Below are 23,566 nucleotides of genomic sequence, written 5' to 3' on the forward strand. Positions count from 1 at the left end.
TACCTAGGAATTAACTTAACTAAGAATGTAAAGGACCTTTTTGAATAAAACTTTAAAACCCTGAAAAGGAAATGAAATCAGACTGAGAAAATGGACAAAATTCCCATTCTCCTGGACTGCAAGAATTAACATCGTGAAAATAGCAATTTTGCCAAGGACTATCTACAAATTTAATGCAATACCCATCAATATGCCAATGTCATTCTTTAAAGAAATAGAAGAGGCAATCCAAATTTCATATGGAATAACAAAAGATGTTGTATAGCAAAAACAATTCTTAGTAGAAAGAACAGCATGGGAGGAATTGCAATACCAAACTTTAGACTCTATTACAGAGCTATAGTGACCAAAACAGCTTGGTACTGGCACAAGAACTGGCCTCAAACCAATGGAATAGAACTGAGGACCCAGATAATACACAGATCTATGGCCACCTAATCTTTGACAAGGGAGCCAAAAAAATAGAATGGAAGAAAGACAGCCTCTTCAACAAGTGGTGCTGGCAGAGCTGGTTAAGCACCTACAGAAAACTAAAGTTGGATCCTTCTTTGTCACCTGCACCAGGATTATCTCCAAATGGATCAAATACCTCAAGGTAAAAACAGATACACTGAAAACTTTACAAGTAGAAACAGGAGATACACTAGATCTCCTTGATACAGGTCGAAACTTTCTAATAAGGACCAAGAAACACAACAAATCAAAGAAGGTCTGGATAAGTGGGACTGCATTAAACTTCAGAACTTCTGTATGGCAAAGGACATAGTTAAAAAACTAACTAGAGGGCCGGGAGTTTAGCCGTGTGGTAGAGTGCTTGTCTAGCATGCACGAATGGGTTCAATTCCTCAGTACCCCACATACGTAGCAAAAAGCCAGAAGTAGTGCTGAGGCTCAAGTGGTAGAGTGCTAGCCTTGAGAAAGACCAAGGAGTGTTCAAGCCCTGAGCCCACGCCCAGGACTGGCAAAAAAAAAAAAAACTAACCAGAAAGCCTACAGAGTGGGAGAAGATCTTCACTAATCATACAACAGACAAAGGCCTCATATTTATAATGTATCAACAGCTCAAAAAATTGAATCACTCCAAAAGTAATCTCCAAAGCAACAACCATCCCATTAAAAGATGGGCCAAAGACTTAGAGTCTTCTCTGAAGAAGAAATAAGAATGGCCTATAGACACATGAAGAAATGCTCGACCTCTCTGGCCATAAAAGAATTGCAAATCAAAACAACTCTAAGATTCCACCTCACTCCAGTTAGAATGGCCAGGATCAAGAAAACTAATAACAACAGGTGCTGGAGGGGATGTGACCAGAAGGGATCACTACTACACTGTTGGTGGAAGTGCAAACTTGTTCAACCACTATGGAAGTCGATTCCTCAAAAGACTAAACATAGAACTCCCCTAGATCCCAGCAATTCCACTACTTGCCATAGTCAAGATATGGAACCAACCCTGATGCCCTTCAGTTGATGAGTGGATCAACAAGTTGTGGTATTTATACACAATGGAATTCTACACTGTTGTCAGAAAGAACAACATCACCCCATTTTTAAGGAAATGAAAAGACTTAGAAAAAATATTAAGTGAAGTAAGCCAGACTCAAAGGACCATAGGCTCAATGGTTTCCCTCATTTATCATAATCAGTAGAAACCTTGGGCTCTCCTAGCAGAGATTTACAATAGAACAAAACCTAGATACATAAGGCCATGTAGTATGACACTAAATGAAAGGACCTCCAGGATATAGAAACAAAAGCCATATAATGTGTGATTGTTGTCCTTAATGTACTATGTTATTTCTCATCTCTTTTGCTGTCCTTGGTTATCTCATATTGTTACAGTATTTCACCTTGTTATCTGATATATTGTATATATGCATATTTGGTTATTTGAAATAGGATAGGGAAGGGGGGGAAATAAGATGAGGGTTGGGGGTGGGAGAGGTTAATGGGGACCAAAACATGAGAAAGTGTATCAATGTATGTGAAGTAATGCACCTTCTCTCTGGTGAATATAATGTAACCCTTCTATTAATTACAATAAAAAATATATGTAAAAAAATAAAGACAAGTTTGTCTCTATGAATTGGAAAATAAGAAAAATCATTGTTACAAGTTAAGCCATGTTAGATATCCATCTCCTTTTTGCTTTTGAAAATGAAACCAAATGACATCTTCTTCACAAAAAAATAAACAAAAATAAAAAAGGAAACTGAACTACGGACAAGTACACATAAATTACCAAAATAAGGAAAGATAAATAATTACTAAGTACTCAAGGAAAATTCACATCATTAGAAAGTATCATCTGATTCAATTACAGCAACTAAAAGCTGTGAAAAATTAATGCAGACAGCAAAATAAGACCTAACATTATTTACTTGGAGAGATTTGAGAAAATCTTAATTCATTAGCAAAATATGATGCTATGAAAAAAGAGAACTAATCTGAGCTCTGGAAGATCAAAATATTCTTTTCTATTAAATTTTCCTTTCACTGGCAATGGTGGCTCACTCCTGCAGCCATAGTGCAGTTGAAAGCCAACCTAGGCAGGAAAGTCCATTAAACTCTTACTTTCAATTAATCACCAAAGCACCAGAAATAGAGCTGTGGGTCAAGTGGTAGAGCACTAGCCTAGATCACAAAAAGCTCATACACAGAACCCAGGCCCTGAGTTCCAGACTAAGTATAGTGCTTTACACCTGTGATTTATGCTGCATGGATGACAGAAATAAGAGGTTTGAAGTCAATTTTGGCAAAAAGTCAAACTATATCTCAATGCACAATCTCGTCATGGTGGCAAATACCTAAAGTCCCAATAATAAAAGAGAAAAAAGTAATCTACAGTTTAAAAAATTGAATCACTCCAAAACTAATCTTCAAAGAAACAACCATCCCATTAAAAGATGGGGCAAAGACTTAAAGACTTCTCTGAAGAAGAAATAAGAATGGCCTATAGACACATGAAGAAATGCTCCACATCTCTGGCCATAAAAGAAATGCAAATCAAATCTCTAACCCTCCTGAGAAACAAAATAAACATTTTGATCTTTTTTAAAAATGCAAATCAAAACAACTCTGAGGTTCCAACTCACTTTAGTTAGAATGGCCATTATCAAGAAATCTAATAACAACAGATGCTGGCGGGGATGTGGCCAGGAAGGATCACTACTACACTGTTGGTGGGAGTGCAAACTCATTCAACCACTATGGAAGGCAGTATGATGACTCCTCAAAAGACTAAACATAGAGCTCCCCTATGACCCAGCAATCACATTCCTTGGCATTTACCTAAACATCCAGAAACTAGGATATACTAAAATCCACTAACACAATGATGTTCATTGCAGCACTATTTACCATAGCAAAGATATGAAACCAATCCAGATGTCCCTCAGTTGATGAGTGGATCAACAAGTTGTGGTATTTATACACAATGGAATTCTACACTGCTGTCAGAAAAAACAACATTGCCCCATTTGTAAGGAAATGGAAAGATGGAAAAAATCATATTAAGTGAAGTAAGCCAGACCCAAAGTAACATAGACTCAATGGTTTCCCTCATTTGTAATAATTAGTACAAACCTTGGACTCTCCTAGCAGAGGATTACAATACTCAAAACCTAAAAACATAAGGCCATAGAGGATGAGGCTAAATGAAAGGACCTCCAGGATATCGAAACAAGTGCTGTACAATGTGTGATTGTTGTTCTTAAAGTACTATGCTATTTCTCATCCCTTTTGTTGTCCCTTGGTTATTCTCATGTTGTTACAGTATCTTACCTTGTAATCTGGTATATTGTATGTACATTTATTTGTTTATTTGAAATGGGAAGGGGAAGGGGGAAACAAAATGAGGGGAGGAGATGGGGGCAGGGAAATGGAGACAGGAACATGAGAAGGGGTATCAATGTGTGTGAAGTAACGCTCCTTATATCTGGCGAATATAACTGTAACACCCCTATTAATTACAATAAAAATTTTTAAAGAGAAAAAAGTGAAATTAAAATAAACTACATATGCACATCAGAACACAGTACTATTTGTTAATGAAAAGTACTCATAGAAAGTATAAACTATCTTTTCCCAAACAGAGTACATGAATAAGAACATATCTCAAACAACTTAAATAGAGACAATCAATTCTGAAAATGCAAAGGAAACATGTAGAGAGAGTTCTTTAAGTGATGGAACAAGACTTTGCATTGGTAAATTAAAAAATTTTGCTATATATTACTAAGGTGTTAGAATGGAGTCAACTATTTTCACCCACAATTGAAAAGGGAGAGATTTTATTAGTAAATAAACTGAATTGCAAAATACATATCACTGGGGAACAACCTACAGAACTTAAAGATGAAACTGAAGGATTCTCCTTAAATAGAACACAAAAGAAAAACCTCATCAGAAAAGCTAAAGACCTGGAAAAGAAAGGCAGAATATTTCAAACATCTATTACATACATTGCAGACAGATTTCAAACATCCATTATGTAAATTGCAGAAGTAATATAATGAAAAAACTACATAAATAATGAAAAGTAAATTAACTGGTAATGAACACTAGACTTCAGATCAAAGGTTCTGTAAAATTGAGATTGAGAAAGCCTGGGGCACTGCTACAAATTCAAACATAAGATAGGAAACAAAACAAAGATAGGGAGAAAAATCCTGAAACATTACATCCCAGAGGGAGAAAAAAATGGAGAAAATTTGCTTTGAAAAAATTACTAAATTTCAAGTAATTGAGGAGAAAACCTGAGTGACTGTGCATCTTGCTAAAATCTGGAAAAAGCTGGGAGCTAGAAAGCAATGGTATACGGAATAGCATTAATAGTGAGTTACGAATGCCACAGTTCTCACTTTGCTTGTGAAGCTTCACATTTTGAAAGGAATGAGGCAATTATACCTGTGATCTCAGCTACAAATGGACTACAGCCAAGGCATCATCACCCAATACTACATCAGAATCTAACCTAATTCCCATGATTGCCAGAGTTCTTAAAGCATATCCAAAATCATTTCTGTATATTCCACATAGCAAATTTTCAAGTTACTAACCCCTTAAAAAAAAAAATAGATGACACAGACGCCAGGGAGACCAGGCATCTTCAGAGTCACACACTCATTTGTGTAGCTAGTGTTGGTATCAAGCTGAGCCCTAATCTTTTGTCCTCTTGTATATGTGAAGCTTATTCGTGAAGGATAAGCATTTATGCGCTTGGAGGGGGTGGAAAGAGGACAAATCTCCCCCAGTGTTCTGCAACAACCCTGAGTTCTGGCTTCAAGAGCTCACCAAAGGCATTAAATTCCACAAATACTTCAGGTTATCAAAGGAATGGGGCATGTACCAGTGCTGGGAAAGGAGGCTTGTAAAATCCCAGGCATTGCTCATTGACAGCTAATAAATATTCTGTGGCAGAATGTCCCTTCTAATGACCCAGAAGACCACACTGGGATGCCCCCTTTAGTTACCTCTATGGCTTCCTGGCTCATCTCTGGGTATTGCTTCAGTTCTTAAGTCCCATGTGTAAAATTAAATAAATCAACCTAGCAATAATCATTGAAATTTCATAGACTAGTCCAAAACACTAAAACATACTTTCCAACATTTAATCCTTTTTAAATATTGGGGTGGGTTTTTGTTTTGTTTTTGGTGGAGGTAGTTTTTGAACTCAGGGCCTTCTGTTTGGTAGTCAGGTACACTGCCACTGAGCTACCAAGTATTAAAAACTTGAAGATCAAACAAAAAGTGGTGCTTAACAACTGTTAATTGTTAATGTCTGAATTTTTTTTTTTTTGTCTGTCATGGGGCTTGAACTCTGAGCCTGGGTGCTGTCCCTGAGCTCTTCACCTCAAGGCTTGCCACCATACCCCTGGAGCCACAGTGCCATTTCCGGTTTTCTAGGGGTGAATTGGAGATGACCTGGGCTGGCTTTGATTCATAATCCTCAGATAACAGCCTCCTGAGTAGCTAGGATTACAGGCATGGGCCATCGTGCCCCACTAATGCCTGAATTTTTATACAAGTTCCCTAAACATATATTACATGGACTAGAGAATTAACATATTGTCTTTATATAAAGACAGATAGAGAGATAGATGTACATAGATATAAAATTCAAATCTAGTCAGGGTAGCCTTGAGTTTTTAAGGTTAATTATTTCAAAACAGGTGAGTATTTTACTCTCTAGTCATCCGTCAAAAGGACACATTTTCTACTTCACATTAATCCTGTCAAAACTGAATTTTGGTTTTTTGGTGTTTTTCAGTTTTGTCATTGTTGTTGTTTTTCAGAGACTAAGACAAGCTGGAAATGAGAAATGATCAAAATTTTCTTAGGTTCTCATTACATTTGTACAATATTACTAGTAGATGAAGAATGGGTTTCAGGAATGAAAATATGAGCTGGAACTATGCCAAGCCTATACAGTTAAACAATTCTAGGATAGAATTCTTTCCTCTTTGCAAACCAAATGTTTGATTTGATAATTCAACATATAATTTTAAACTAGGTCAACCAGATTCACAACATGAAAACTGTTTTTTTTTATTAAATTACACTCAAATATTGAACAAGTTAAACCCAAGCAAAAGCAAAATGTTTTCTTTTGTTTTGTTTTTTAAATTACAGTCTCACATGAAAAATGCTCAGGAATCATTTCCCTCAAGGAAATATAGGGGAAGGGGCCGGGAGTTTGGTCTAGTGGTAGAGTGCTTGCCTAGCATGCACGAAGACCCGGGTTTGATTCCTTGGTACCATATACTTAGAAAAAGCCGGAAGTGGTGCTGAGGCTCAAGTGGTAGAGCTCTAGCCTTGAGAAAGTCCAAACACAGTGCTCAGGCCCTGAGCTCAAACCCATGACTGGAAAAAAAAAATCCAAATTATGGCCAAAAATTTACCTTGCACTTTGGCATTCTGCCTATTCTCTGAAAGATAATGCCTTCTCTACTCTGTTTTTCTTTTTTTTCTTCCTTCCTTTCTTACTTTTTTTTTGCCAGTCCTGGGTCTTGAACTCAGGGCCTAGGCACTGTCCTTTGGTTTTCTCAAGGCTAGCACTCTACCCTTGAACCACAGCACCACTTCCAGCTTTTTCTGCATATGTGGTATCAAGGACTTGAACCCAGGACTTCACGCATGGTAAGTAGGCTCTCTACCACTAGGCCACGCTCCTGGCCCCCTCTCCGCTCTTAAAATACTATCTTAAGATGAACCAGCTATGAAAGGTGCTAGGAGAGACCGGAGTAAGGAACAGAGGGAAGGGAAAGCCTCACTATAAAGCAAGTTGACACTGATGCTCACTTTGGTTTGCGTTTATTAATGCAAGCAGAATCTAAAAGTCAAATAGTTACTATTGGCTGATAACTAGTAATTCCCTTGCCTTCACTGATGAGTGACAAGTACTTCAATTTAGTCAGTTTTGATATTCCTAGATGGAAGGGAGGGGGGATGTTTCTTAAAAGTATATTTCCAAGCCAGGCACAGTGGCTCACGCCTGTAATCCTAGTTACTCAAGAGCCTGAGATCTGAGGATCAAGGTTCAAAGGTAGCCCAGGCACAAAAAAGACCTGATACTCTCCAATTAACCTCTAGAAAATGGGAAGTGTGGCTTGGCTCAAGGGTAGTGTGGTAGCCTTGAGTTGAAGAGCTCAGAGATAATGCCCAGGCCCAGGGGTAGGGTGGTAGCCTGGAGCTGAAGAGCTCAGGGACAGCACCCAGTCTGAGTTCAAGCCCCATGACCCACAAAAAAAAAAAAAATAGTATATTTCCAATGATGAAAATTCTACAGAAAGGTTTCAAAATTCAATCAATGTTGTGTCTGCTTTTTCTAGGTCTTTTCATAGTTAAGTTACCCGAATAAAGGTTTGGATGGGAAAGAAAGTTCTCTTTTTCTCTAAAATATTTAATTGGATACCGAGGAAGTAACTAGAAAATTCCTAAGGCAGGCTCTAACAAATAATGCAAGCAGAAGACAGTTCCTCTCAACTTGAAAAAGGAAGTACTTAGTGAATGTAATCCGAGGTGTGCAAGAAAGAAGAGAGGCGGGCTCTGCGAGAATAGGATGGGTAAGTTTTCTTTGCATTGTCTTACTTCCTTGTTTACTGTGTTACACAAACCCTGCTGATTATCAAGATTTGGCCTCTTTTAAATAAGATCCTTTATATAGAAGGATGTTGGCTTCCTCAAGCTCATAAATGCCATTAAGTACTTACAAAACTTTACAACAACATGATGGGAAAACAACAGACACCGTTTTTATAACTGTATCGATGAATCAAGAATTCAGTCAACTGAAAGGAGTTCACTAATGCAGGACATAAAACACATAAGATTTCTTGAGTTTGTAAGCTATAAATAATTTGAGCAATTGTATAATTTTATAGTGCAACCCCTTTGTTTTTACATTTATATGGTATTTCTCCAACTACTTTTTTTTGCCAGTCCTGGGCTTGAATTCACAGCCTGAACACTGTCCTTGGGCTTTCTCAAGGCTAGAGCTCTACCACTTGAGCCTCAGCACCACTTCCGGCTTTTTTCTATGTATGTAGTAACAAGGAATCGAACCCCAGTCTTTGTGCATGCTAGGCAAGCACTCTACCACCAAGCCAAACTCCCAACCCTCCAATTATTTTTTTTGACTCATGATTTGGGTTTTGTGTTGTGATTAGAAACAAGATTATGATTATGATTATGATTATTATTTTACCTCAGTGCCTAAGCACTGTCCTTGGGCTTTCTCAAGGATACCACTTGAGCCACAGCACTACTTCTGGCTTTTTCTATGTAGGTGGTACTGAGGAATTGAACCCTGGTCTTCATGCATGCCATGAAAGCACTCTACCACTAGGCCAAACTCACACCTGTAAACAAGATTTTTGAAATGAGAAGAAAATACAGATGTGTCCTAGGCCATACAAGAGACACATTTACACATAAAGTCATTGCTAATGGAAATAAAGTAATTTGCTGTGAATTTGACAAAGTACTTCTTGTTTTTCTGAGCATTTTCTTTTTTGTAATTGTATTTTTTTCCAAGTTAACCAATGTTACTCAGCCTAAAATGAAGTACTTGTAAAAGTGAAATAGCTGAAAAAGTTGAGAGATGAGAATGACCACAGCTTTCCTGGTCCTGGTTCTAGGCTAGGCATGTTCCAATAGAGATGAGAATTCATCTGAATCAAAAATGGAAAACAGCAAGTGCTCCCTCCCCCCCTCAGGGTATGTATCTGAGTAATATGTGTGTCAACTAGTAGGTCAAGAATAATCAAATATCTTAACAGTTATTAGACTTCAGATACAATATTACAAAAAGCCCAGTCTCCTACATCCTGTTGGGTGATAGATAATTCATACTGCCCCTTGTATTACTATTTAGAAGTTCAGTCTAAAATAAATTATTTATTTCTTCTATCTCTCACAGCAGCAATTAATTTTCTTCCCAGACATTGTTCCATTTAGAATCTGTGGTTCAAATCTACCTTACTGGCTCTTCATTTATTTTATTTGTACTTTATTGTGTACTCTAAAGGTGATATTCACAGGGATTACAATTACATGAGTCAAGTATTTAGTATATTTTCTTTCTGTTCCCTCATTCTCCCAATCTTCCCTCCTGTCTCTACCATGAGCTGTAGAGTTCACATCCATCAGTGTCAAGTGAGTTCTACTGCAGCACCTTTCACCTTTTGTCGAGTTCTGTACTCTCCCCCACCCCTTCTGAAGATATACTCTTGAATACACCGTATATAAGGTAAATAAAACAGATTCATTGAAACTAAAATATGAAAACTAAAGGGAAACAAGAAGTCTCTTGTTTCCATATCTTGGAGTTCATTTTAGTATATACATATATACATATATATAATTTTATATAAAGACAAAGAGGCATTTGTGTCTTGTTTCTGTCCTGAGTACCTTTTTTTTTGGTCTCACTGTGTGTGACTATCTAGAATCCGGTATAATTTATCATATCCCAGCTTATTCTTAGATCTAAATTCTGCAGATCAAGGAGAACATGCACTGTTTGTCTCTCTGAACTTATATTGCCTCATTTAATGTTATTTGTTGTAGTTCCATTTATTTCCCTAAAAATGATATTATTTTATTCTTTCTAATGGCTGTGTAAAATTTCACTGTGCATAGGTACTATATTTGTTTGGATCCACTCATCTACTGTGGGGCCTCTGGGCTGTGTCTATATCTTGGCTATGGTGAATAGTACGGCCATGAACATGGCTGTGCAAGTGTCCTTATCCTGTCCTGGCTCATGATGCTTTGGGTAGATGCCCAGGACAAGTATTTTTTATAGTTTTTGCTATAAGTATCTTTTACATCGTTGGTTAGGATGATTCTTAGGTATTTACTTTTCTTGCGACTATTGGGTTGTCATGATTTCCCTTTCTGTTTGTACATTGTTGGCATAAGAAAGGGTACTGATTTTTGTGGGTTTATTTTTGTATCTTGCTACTTTGCCAAAGTAATTGAGCAACTCTAGGAGCTTGGGGATGAATCTTTTGGAGTCCTTTAGGTATAAGATCATGTCATCTGTAAATAGGGGTAGTTTACTGAATCCCTTTTATGTCCTTTTCTTGCCTTGTTGCTAAGGCTAGGAATCCCAGAACTATATTGGAGAGGAGTGAAAAGAGTGTTCCCGATTTTAGAAGAAATGATTTTAGTTTTTCCCTATTCAGTATGTTGTTGTTTGTTGGTCTGTCACATATAGCCTGCATTATTTTAAGGAAAGTTCTTTCCATTTGTAGCTTCTCCAAAGGTTTAAACATGAGTTTAGTTTGTCAGAAGCTTTATCTGCATCTAGTAAGATGACCATATGGTTCTTGTCTTTGACTATATTGGTATGGTGAATTACATTCATTGATGTACCAACTTTGCATCTGTGGGATGAAGCCTATTTGGCTGTAATGTATAACTTTTTTTTATTTATTTCTGGATTCTGTTGGCTAAGATCTCATTGAAGAGCTTTGTATCTGTGCTTGTCCCCTGGGCTGGCAAGCTCTTCTCTGACTGAAAGGCACTCAGTATAGTCTTTGTCCAAACATTTTTACATATATTAATCATACAATCATCTGGCCCAACTCAAATCATTTATCAAGTCTTGTCTCCATGTTGGAATGTATAGCATCTCTATCTTTGCACAGTTTCACTAATACCATCATTTATGCTATATTCTCATTTAGCATACAGTCCAATGATGATACGATATAGAAGAGAAGTTTACAAGGGCATGAGTGTTAAGATGAAATATATAGGAATCCATCTTAGAGCATGTCACATTATGACAGGAAAGATGGCTATGGCCAGCATTGGATCCTTAAAGAAAAGGACATTTCCCAGTGGGTGTAGCAGAAAAAAAAACCCAGAGGTAATCTTGTCATAACATCCCCATGTCACTGGGGATGACAGCTTATGCCAGTGCAAACAGCCATTGAGTGAGTCTTTAAACTGTTATGCCTAGATGGCCTCTGAACTCTGCCTCTCAAGTAGCTTGTTTTAAAATACATTTTTTATTAAGTAGTTGTACAAGGAAGTTACAATTCCATAAATCAGGTTATGAGAGCAAATTATCTTCATCAATGTTACCCCTTCCATCATTCGCCTCCATTGACTTCTTTCTTTAGTCTATGCAATAACAGTCTTAAAGATTTGGCCAGGTGCCAGTGGCTCATGCTTATAATCCGAGCTACTCAGGAGACTGAGATTGAGGATCACAGTTCAAGAACAGCCAGGCACAAAAAGTCCAAAAGACTCTTATCTCCAATTAACCACCAGAGAACTGGAAGTGGAGCTGTAGCTCAACTGGTAGAGCACTAGCCTTGAGCTGAAGAGCTCAGAGACATCCAGGCCCAGAGTTCAAGCTCCACAACCAACAAATGAAGGAAAAAAAAGAAGAAAATTTGTTCAACATGTTAGCTCCTACAGAAATTCATACCAGAGAAAAGGATGTTCAGTAATTAGAAAAAGATTCCACTTCAGAAAAGATGTGCATGTTCTATCATAAACCTGTAACTCTGACTCCAAAATCAATTGTATTTCTGAAGCAATGATCGTTTCTGAAGCAAGTCATTGTAGGAAACACTTAAATACTTCTTCCCCAAGCTAGCTAACTACAATGATTAGATTTACCACATAGTGCTTTCTGCTTTTAAAGAAGGTTATTTGGACTCATGCACAGTCAATATAAATTGCTTCTAGGAAATCATTTCTGAGAGAATTTGGCTGTTTATAGCTTTGGCCAGAATTCCTTGAATTTTGGCTTCTACTGTCTATTTTCTTTCCTAGTAGAAGTGTGTATACACAATATCCTACCTGAAAAGAGACCTTGCCAAAAGGAAATTTATGCTAATGAACTTCATCATGAAAGGACAAGAGGACTCTCAGGTAGACTACTGGCACATACTCAACATAAAATTAATCATTACATTCTTATGAGGTATCCACTAAGATAATGTTCCAGGTATGATGAAGAAGAACTGTGTAAGCATTGTACAGATTATCCAGATGTTACTTTAGAAAGAATAGCAACATAAAGCAGTATACATGTTCTAACTGAGCAATAAGGATAAATGTCATAAATAGAGAATACAGTTCTGTGTGGGGTAAAACAATTTCAAGTGAAAGAGATAGAACAAATAGGTCATGTAGTAGAAGTGGGCCATTTTTATAGACTAGTGACAGGATCTAGTCCAAAAAGATGCAGAAAGAGAACTTATAGAGCAGCCAAAGAGTAAAAGACAACTTGGGAATGCACTCAGGGAGACTCAAATTATTCTATATTTTACATGACACACAATAGAGGTTTTGAGTTTTCAAGCACCAGCAAAAGATTTAAGGAAAATTGTGAAATAGTTCAATCACTAAAATAATTGTGAAGAAAACAAAAGCATTTTAACAACGATGTTTTTGTCTTCACGGCCTCACTTCCAAAGTGACAATGAAAAAGGGAACAATGGTTTTATCAAAGGGAAGGCATCCGTGAGCAGCCTATCACTGCAAGAAATGTGCCCAAAAGGGCATCTTAAGGACACTAAAGACAAAGCCTTGAAGGAGTTCATCCTTGGAAGCACAGTAGAGCACTCAACCTTCAGGGATCCCCATCTTCTTTCTGTCTGCCTTTTCTTCCTTCCTCTCTTCCTTTCTTTCTTCCATCCTTCTTCCTTCCTTCCTTTGATCTTTTCTTGTTTACTTCTTTTTTCTTCATTTTTCTTTATGACTAGGTATCAAGCACCTGGCTACATACCACTGAGCTACACCCCAGCCCCTTCAGGAACATTTCTGAAGTGATTGTCTTTAATGCCTTTGTCTTTCCTAAACTGAGTAGAAGCCACATTATGGTGTGATTTGTGCATTCACAACAGGTAGTTAAGAATCCATCCCAGATTTAGACCTGTTGATATAAGTCCCACAACCTTCACCAAAGCCCATGTATTAGGAGCTGAGTCCTTAAGAACTGAAGGACCGGAGGGCAAGCACCTGGCTATAAATTACAACATAAAGAAACGAATATAAAAGAAAGAAGGAAAGAAAGAAAGAGAGGGAGGGAGGAAGGGAGGAAGGGACTGAGGGAGAGGGAGGGAGGAAAAGAAGGAAAGAGGAAGAGAGAAAAGGAAGAAAGTAGAAGAGAAAAGGAAGGAAGAAAGGAAGGAAGGAAGGAAGGAAGGAAGGAAGGAAGGAAGGAAGGAAGGAAGGAAGGAAGGAAGGAAGGAAAGAAGGAAGAAAGGAAGGGAGGGAGGGAGGGAGGGAAGGAGGGAAGGAGGGAAGGAAGGGAGGAAATAAGGAAAATTCAACAACGTAAAACATATCTGAAAACTTACTAAGAAGAAAACCTACAGTTAAAAATGTAAAAGTCTTGTGCCATATTAAAGCTTTCAAAAATTTTGCATTAACATATAGTTATTTTTAGTGAGGACTTTACCCAGTGCTTGTTTACAAAGACTCTTAGCATGGTTATGCCACATGTTTAACCATTTTGTTAGTTTGTAGCCCTGTATGTATACAGCAAGCTAAAAGAGACTTGTGTACATGATATTTTATATGAGTAGTATTCAAACATTAAAGCTGACAGTCAGAGAAGAGACAAAATTGTCATGAGAAGTTTAATCAAACTGGTTATAAACATCCTCAGAAGCATAACAGCAAAGACTACTTTCATCCAAAATTATTATAATTATGATAAAGTAATTTATTCACTAACTACCCTGTATCAAGATGAAAAAATAAAATTATATAGTACTTAATCTATTTAAGTAAACCTTGTAAGATTATTACCAAGAAAAACTTCCTTGAATGCTTTCCAGCTTAAAATTTTTCAAATATCAAGATAATTTTATAGTGATTTTAATAAACCATAAAATATCATCATCATAATTAGGTTTGCAACATTCTATAATACATTTTATCTTTATATTTTTCAAAATTGGAAAAGATGAAAAATTAATAAAGTAACACAAAAGCTAAAAAGACACAGTAATATTAAATATCAATCTAGCCCTAATTATGAAGTGTGGAAATATCCAGAATGCAAGATTGGAGGCACAGAAGTCAGTTATTGAACACTGCTTCTCAGAATGCCATCGCACTTTAAAGAAAGTCTTATTATAGAAACCAAATACCTCCCTACTGAAAGTTACAGTGCATGTTGGTAGGTGATGAGCACAAAATAATTGGTGGGTATAATAAAATCATTATGCCTCTTAAACAGCATTACAGCTAGCTAGAATGCCAGGTTAGCAAAAGTCAAACAGGATAGACAAGAACTTTAGAAGCTGAGTATGAGAAATATTAATCAAAGTAATTTAGTACCTATTTATGCTTTCTGGGTCTAAACATTTGTTTATTTTTCCTGTTTAGGTTTAGTTATTCCTCATTCTCTTACTCAGCCTTTCCCAGTGTAGAGCATGTCCCTGCAGGATGATCTCTTCTCAGTATAAGGAGTGGACCCTGGAGCAAACCTACATGAAGCTCTTCTAACAAATAGGTTGTTTTGAATTTAGTTCAAGTTCATTAGAAAAGTTATAGCTACAGTACATCTGTAAGTTTTAGTACATCCATAAAAACTGTGGGCAAAATGGCAATGACTCAAAGGCCCTTTCCGTATTTTTCCCCTCAACCGCAGCTCTGACTCTCAAGAAATAGAAACCATCCCAATTCTTTGGTTTGTCCATCTCTAGCTTAAATATATGTACACACACACACACATACACACACACACACACACACACACACACACAAGCATCTAGATAGGTAATCTATCTTAAAAATGGCAAAATAATTTAAGAATAATACTGTGCTGTTAATTTCATTCTCCCAGTTTTCAGAGGCCACATAGCTTCTGCAAAAGTGTCATATTAACTATCATGTCTGCCTGGGTCATGTTAGAGCAGAGCTGATGCAGAAGCACAAACAAGAGGGGAAATCTCACCTCTCTACTGAACCCATTAGAAAAACTTGCAAAATTGTAGTGAACAATGTCATTTCTCTCACTTGTTTGGGAAAACAGTATTTTTCAGGAAAAATGTGCTATGTCTGCTAATATGTAATTGCTTTATCATTTTTGAAATAAAATAATAAATGCTTTTAAATTTCACAATTTCAATTTCTAAGACTGATTGATAGATACAATCTACAGAAATAAAAACCTCTTGGTAGGTGGGAGGGTGTAAATATGTTAGGAATATAAATATATTCCCAGGCAAAAGCCTGTGAGGTATGTATCTAAAATATTGTCAGGCTAAATAGCTATACATGTACTCAATCTTTCTTTGAGATTGCTGGGGAGTTTTTTTTATTATTAATCTGTAAGTTTATTTTTTCAGAAGTGAATCACTTGCTTCTCATCCTACTGGACCCCTCAGTAACATAGCTGCTTGCTCTGTGTGACATAGCTGCTCACTCGGTCTTCCTTGAAATATCCTTCTCACTTGGGCATCCTCATTGCCCTGCTCTTCCTCTGCCCATGCTAATATTTCCTTATTTCCTTAAAACTGTCCTTTTTCTTCTCTCTCCCAATCAAACTAGACAATGTTCCAAACTTCAACCCTTGGAGTTTCTTTTTCCTAACTACTCCTACCCCATTGATAACTTCATACTTAAATAGTTTATATGCTAATAATTCCATATGACTGCCCCTAGGACTTCTCCCTGACTCCCACATTCACATATCCAGGCCTCCACCTGTCATCTCTATCCTAACTTTCTCCAAACAGAGCTCATTACACATTACCCACCTCCTGCTCACAAGTGTAAGACAAACCCTGTGAGCTCAGCCTTCAGAATACCTTGAGAATTCTCCACTTCCCTAAGTCCATTCCATTCTCTGCTTAATACTGGTTGTTCCAGTAGCCAGCTACCTGCTCTGCCTCCACCTTTGTGTGCCTTCGGAGTATTTTGGGCATGACAGCTCCAGTTATAGTCTGTTAAGATGTAAATTAAGTCATGTGGAGCCTACTTAAATCACACAGCTTCTCCTCTCTGTGTAGAAATCAACTGTCCACAGATTAGCCTACAGGGTCCTCAACAAACCTCCCCTGTACTCCCAACACCCCCATGCTCTATGCAGGCTCTTTCACTTTACTTCACATACCCACTGTCACTCCATCTGCTCCAGCCAAACCAACTAGCTCTCTGGACACAGCTCATCTGACCTTGTGGTTTTCCCCCTGACTTCATCCCTTCCCGGACTCTTTTCCCTAATTGTCCACAGGGCTCACTTACTCATCTCTCACTTCCTACTAATACATCACCATCGAGGCCCTCCCTGCCACATTCCTATCACCTTCTTACTTTAGTTTTTCCTACAAGATTTGTTTTGGAGAGATTCAATTTTTTTAGCTGTAAATGTATTTTAGATATGAGGCCCTTGTCTGTTGTATGGCTAGTGAAGATCGTCTCCCACTCTGAGGACTTTCTATTTAACTTGCCAAAAATGTTTTTCTTTAGGGGGTTTGTTTTTTTTGTTTGTTTGTTTTTTGCCAATCCTGGCCTTGAGCTCAGGGCCTGAGCATTGTCCTTAGATTTTCTCAAGGCTAGAGCTCTATCACTTGAGCCTCAGCACCACTTCCGGCTTCTTTTTTTCTATGTATATGGTACTGAGGAATCGAACCCCGGGCTTCATGCATGCTAGGCAGGCCAACTTCATGGCCCCCTAATGCCAAATTCATGGCCCCCTAAAATGTTTTCAATTTTTTTTTAAAGTATTCTTTTTTCCCATTTATTGGAGTTTAAGATTTTACTTCTTTTCTGAGTTTATGTGAAATGTTTTAATTTGTTGTTAAACTTGTGTTTTAAATATATATATATATAAATTATCTTTCTGAGTGCTTTCATTTTTTCCAAGCATAAATTTTCCTTTCCCCAAGAGAAACTAGATACTAATTTTTTCTAAATTACTTCATCATGTGTTTTTTGTTTTTGATTTTTGTTTTTTACGTTTTTGTTTTTGTCAGTCGTGGGGCTTGAACTCTGGGCCTGGGTGCTGTCCCTAAGTTCTTCAGCTCAAGGCTACTGCCCTACCCCTTGAGCTGCAATGCCACATCTGGTTTTCTGGTGGCTAATTGGATATCTCAGATCTCAGTCTCCTGAGTAGCTAGGATTACAGGTGTGAACCACCATGCCCAGCTTACATCATGTGAATTTTAAACTCTAACACTTTTCTTTACATAAAAGTTAATTTATGTAGGGAGTGTTCTACACAGCATGCATTTGCTTATTTGTAAGCATTTTGACCAATATGTTTACAAAATATTATTGTGTTCTTTTAGAATGAAATAACTTTCCTTTTTAGAAATACGAGGATTTAGATTCATAAAATGTGCATGTTTTACCAAAATGTGTATTAAAATAACTGAACTAAATTAATTATATTTTACAACATAGTAGCAACTAAAAAAAAATAAAAAGACAGAGCAGAAGTCGGTACTGACTCCTGTTTTAATCATTCCACTGTTACTAAGCTTTGGTGATCTCTTTAAAGTCATGAAGGTCAAACATGTGTGTTTATTGAATCTGCTTAAAGCTGGCTGCCTTCATCAGGAATTATGCTGGAGACTTTGTTATTTCTGGAACCCAGTATCTTAAGCAGAAAATCAAAAAGATGATGAAATGGTATGAAACCATGAAATAATGTTTTGTGAATCTTAAAAATAATAGCACAAGGAAGAAATCTCTACTAAAAAAAAAACACTTAAATCTGTACTTTAAGAGTTTAAGCCATTCATGTGAGATAGAATATATATGTATATACACACACACATATAAATGTATATATAATGTATATTATCATTAAAAAAAAAGAGCCCAGTACTGATGGTTCACACCTTTAATCCTAGCTATTCAGGAGGCTGAAACTGAGGAAAGAGAATCACAGATCAAAGCCAGCCGGGGAAGGAAAGTCCATGAGATTCATTTCCAATTAATCACACAAAAAAGCCAGAATTGGAGCTATGGTTCAGGTGGTAGAGTGCTAGCCTTGAATAAAGGAAGCTCAGGGATAGCACCCACACCCTGCCCCAGGACTGGCACCAAAATACTACTACTACTACTCATGATGATGATGATGATGATGATGATGATGATGACAATGAAAAAGGTAAGAAATAAACATGATTTGATTTGTGTTTTGTGTTCTATTTGTCACTCCTCTGACATTTCTGTGAGTTATTGCACTCAGCATGGTGATTCCCTTTGCAAGTTTTCACCATTTAATGGTAGCTGGGATACAAGTCATCTGAAGTTTTCCTCTTGTACATCAAAGGTACTTTCTTCACTCTCACAATTTTTCCCTCTCCTGGGTACCCCGGAGCAACTGAGAGTAGGTGGGCACAATTTCTTCATGTGGCCTTTCTATAAGGTTACTTCAGGTTTCTTCCATGGGCTGCTCTTGGTATATTCATCCCATCTTTCCGCTCCATGCTTCCCTTGAAGAGACCAAGAGCATGTCTTGTGATTTGTCCTTAGAAACCACAAGCATTACCATACTACTAGTTATTGGAAACAGCACCCTATTTGTTACATGGTGGCATCCTAGATGTAGGGGAAACTGCACAAGAACATGAATACAAGAAGTAATAATTCACTAAGAGACCAGCCACCATACTGCTTTTTATGTAAAGGCTGGTCAAGATGATGCCTAAAGTAACATGAAAATAATAGGATGGTTTGGAGATGAGAAGGAAAAGAGCCCAGAAATTGTTCTTCAGGACTTTGTAGGCAAGTGGGAACTTTGTAGTTCATTTGCCAATCTGTTGATAGTCTCAATATACCCTGCTTGTGATTGTACTTTTCTATTATTTTGGAGAATTTAACTGTACAATGAGATTGATACCAGAATATCAGAGAGGGGCAGAGCATCTACCATGCCTGAATCATTTTTTAAAATATCCATGGCTTAAGAATGTAATAAAGGGGACGGGAGTTTGGCCTAGCAGTAGAGTGTTTGCCTAGCATGCATGAAGACCTGGATTCGATTCCTCAGCACCACATACATAGAAAAAAGCCGGAAGTGGTGCTGAGGCTCAAGTGGTAGAGCTCTAGCCTTGAGAAAGTCCAAGGACAGTTTTCAGGTCCTGAGCTCAAGCCCAGGACTGGCTAAATGAAAGGACCTCCAGAGTACAGAAACAAGAGCCATATAATGTGTAATTGTTGTTCTTAATGTACTATGTTATTTCTCATCTCTTTTGTTGTCCCTTGGTTATCTCATATTGTTACAGTATCTCACCTTGTTATTTGATATATTGTATATATGTTTATTTGTTTTTCTGAAATAGGATAGGGAAGGGGGAAAATAAGATGAGGGGAGGGGTGAGAGGAGAGAAATGGGGACAAAAACATGAGAAGGGGTAGCAATGATTGTTAAGTAACGCACCTTCTCTCTAGCGAATATAATGTAACCCTTCTATTAATTACAATAAAAAATTAACTAAAAATAAATTAATTAATTAAAATAAATTTAAAATGAATTTAATACGGAATGCTTCTTTAAAAAAACCTACAATCTAAATATTGTTCCTAGGCCAACTTTGCTGATCTACTCTAATTCTAAATCTTAAGCCGATTCTTATATTTTGAGCATTTTAATACTAAAATAAATGTGTTAGGATTACCACAAAATTAACTGAAAGAAATTCGCAGAGATATAAAGAGAAACTGTTACCTAGAACCTTCAACAATTAATGAAAAAATTATCCAGATTCTTCAGATATTTTTGGTATCACCTGTGAATAGATTTCAATTGCAAGTATTTAAAAGCTTCCTTAATCTACTAGCACAAATATAAGCAATATGAGATACTTCTATGAGATACTAAATTTAAACAGTAACATCTACATTTTTCACAACATTTAAATTGATGGAAAAATGGAATTTATAATTAGAAATTGTTTAATTTTTAAGCCAACATTCCAGAATTTTCTCTAAAGAAAATTCTCTTCACTTTATATCCCAAAGATTAAATTGTTCAGAGAAATTAGAGCAATATTTATATAATAGGTGTAAAGTAATTAGAAAATGTGTTTTGCTAAAGCTTAGATTTATCAGGCTTACTATTTACAAATATTATCTTCTGTCAGGCCATCAAGAATTGTAAGACTAATCCAAAGGCATAACTACTCTGAACAATTAATGTACTGTTTATCAAAATGAATACCTGGAAGTGGAAAGTTGTTTTGTGTGTAGGCAGAGGAGGAGGCCCAGGAATGGAGGAGGGAGGAAGGGTGAGCAAATGTAGCCATTATATTCAAAAGACAATGTTAAAAAAATGTAACTTAATGGCAGGGACAGGAGAGGAAAAATGTCTAGAACAAAGGAAGGGTGACATTGACCCAGAAGCCTTCTACTTATGCTCTGTTTTACGGGGTTGTAACCCCTTAGTTAATACTATTTTATAATTATGGGATTGTAACCCTTTAGTTAATACTATTTTATAATAATAATAGTAACAAGAGAATTGTAAGACAGGACTATGTTCATGTATTCGTGAAACAATGTTAATTAGAAAATGTTTTGTACAGATGTACTATTATATACTTTAATAGATTTAAACATGTGCCTATATTATTTCGGTCTGCAAACAGAACCTATTTCAGTGTTTATATGCAAATCTATTGAAGTGTGTGAAAGTAAATATCAGGTAATACAAATGGAATTTTTTGTTTGTGGGCTTGTTAGATTTCAAAAATAGCAGTATTTCATAGAGAGTCATTCTGTTTCATTAATATATATTGTTCAAAAAGTAAATATTCCCTATAAATTTGGGGATTTGTGGAGAGTGGATGTAATGAATATATTTACCATAGAAATTCTCAGAACCTTATATTTACTTATCTACATAGAGCATCTCTTAAGTAAAAACAGTAAAACCCTTCAGTTATTTGCCTTAAAGTTTACTGTTTCTTGTCATGCATAACCTTTACTTGTATAAATAAATTTGTGTCTGCTCCTTTGCACTGTTAACTAATTTGTCTTCTTCACTGAATTATAACTTTCATCAGATCTGGTAATTTTGTGTTCTTTGCCATTATCTCTAGCACTCCAGCTAGGGTACATAGAAGGACTTCAATATTTTCATAGTTAAGTGTGTTGCTGAGATATAGCTGGGTGGACTCATGCTTCAATTTATTTTGGAAACTATCACTCTGAAGCTATTCAAATGAATAATAACTTCAAATAAAAACTGTGTTAACACCTCTAGGCCACTAGAGATTTGTTTAATAAATTATTGCTACACTTCAGTGGAATAAATTACTACCTCAGGGAACTGTCAAGATTTCTCAGACACATCATGACCTGGAAAAGTCTTGTGAAATCATCTGTATTCTCTGAAATACCAACCATAAAACAGTGGTTAAAAATGACAGTTACCATGAAATGAACCAAAAGGAATTCTGCTTTCCATCAACACCAGTAATCTTTTGGAACGTATTTGGCAACATTGGATTTTCCTTCAAGATGTTTGCTTATTTTAATACTTCAAATATGAAAGGCAGATATTACTTCTGGCAACAGCACATTGTTGACTCATTGATTCTCTTTGGGAATAAAGCGATTTCTCATGGTTAATCATAGCCCATATTGAGACATTTAGAAATGGTTTTATAGAGTAACTTATGTTGTTAAGATTCTTAGAGCCTGCTATGTCTTTCAATAACTCTGCAGAAGTTACATACCAATACTGGGTTTTTAAAAACACAACACAAGCCAGGCACTGGTGTTCGCTTATGCCTGTGACCGTAGGTACTGAGGAGACTGAGATGTGAGGATCTCAGTTCAAAACCACCCCAGAAAAAGAAAGAAAGAAAAAAAGACAGAGAGACAGAGAAAGAGAGAGAGAAAGAAAGAAAGAAAAAGAAAGAAGAAAAGAAAGAAAGAAAGGAAGGAAGGAAGGAAGAAAACAGCTGTCATTGAGACTCTTAACTCCAATTAACCAGCAAAAAAAAAAAAAAGCCAGAAGTGGAGGTGTGGCTCAAGCCACAGTCCTGAGTGGAAAAAGCTAAGGGAGTGTTCTCTGACCCTTAGTTAAAGTCCCAATACTAACACACACACACACAATTAACAACACAGAAAAGCGACACATTTTCATTAACCACTGAAATCCATCAACTTCACAAGTGCGAGGAGAACCCCACTAATGTCATTATTCGAGAGTGAAGTGAAATGATTTTTTTAAATGCATCGAATTTAATTTTTTTTCCCAGCTGCCAAAATGTTAACAGTTATAATGAACGCCCCCACGCCAGGACCCATCCCTAAAAGCCTGGCATCAAAGTTTAAACCTCCGTTCTGCTTGGCGGTGGGGGAGGGGTGCACTCGCAGCAAACAAAGGATGTGTTTCCCAAGTCGCACCTGCAGATGTTAATCTGTGTCTGGCCTGGAAAGGGGAAAGGGCAGTGCCCCAAGGTCGATCCAGGACCCCCTTCTCGTTTTACTCTGTTTTTCCTAGTTAATAAACCACGAGGAGAGATAATCTTTAAACTTAATTGCCCCAGTGGGCAGTTGGTAAGGTCTTAAAAACCGTACACCCCCCACCCCCAATTCTGGCGGTTTCATTCCTGCGCCCTGATAAATCGACGATCTCCAAGGACACCGTTTGCAAAGCCAGAGGTGCCTGGAGACCTGTGCGGGACAGCGGGGACCAGGGTGCCCCAGCCACGGGGGCCTCCCCGGCGCAGCCCCAGGCCCTCGCCGTCCCCGCTTCGCCTCCCTGGCCGCTCCCCTCGGTCTCGCGCGGCCCCGCGGAGTGGAGGTCAGAGTCCACAGACTCCCGCGTCCCCGCCGTCCCGGAGCGGGGGCGGTTGTAAAACGTGGTCCCTAGAAGACCATCTCTGAGCCTTTGGTCCCGGGGACCTCACCCAGACGCGAGGTGAGGCGAACCCAAGGCCAGGTGTGGAAACATTGGAACGGAGGGGTGCGCGATTCCAGCACCTTCTACGGCCGTGGAGTGGGAGAGGGGGGCTTGGTTATCCTAGAATCTCCAGATCACCCCAGGGCGGCCTGGGGGTCTCCGCGGCGCCCCCAAGAACTCTTGGCTTGTTCCCTCCCCCCTTCCCAGTCTCCTACA

The sequence above is a fragment of the Megascapheus bottae genome, chromosome 5 (assembly GCF_031878675.1).
Source record: "Megascapheus bottae isolate mThoBot1 chromosome 5, mThoBot2.hap1, whole genome shotgun sequence".
Classification (NCBI taxonomy): Eukaryota; Metazoa; Chordata; class Mammalia; order Rodentia; family Geomyidae; genus Megascapheus; species Megascapheus bottae.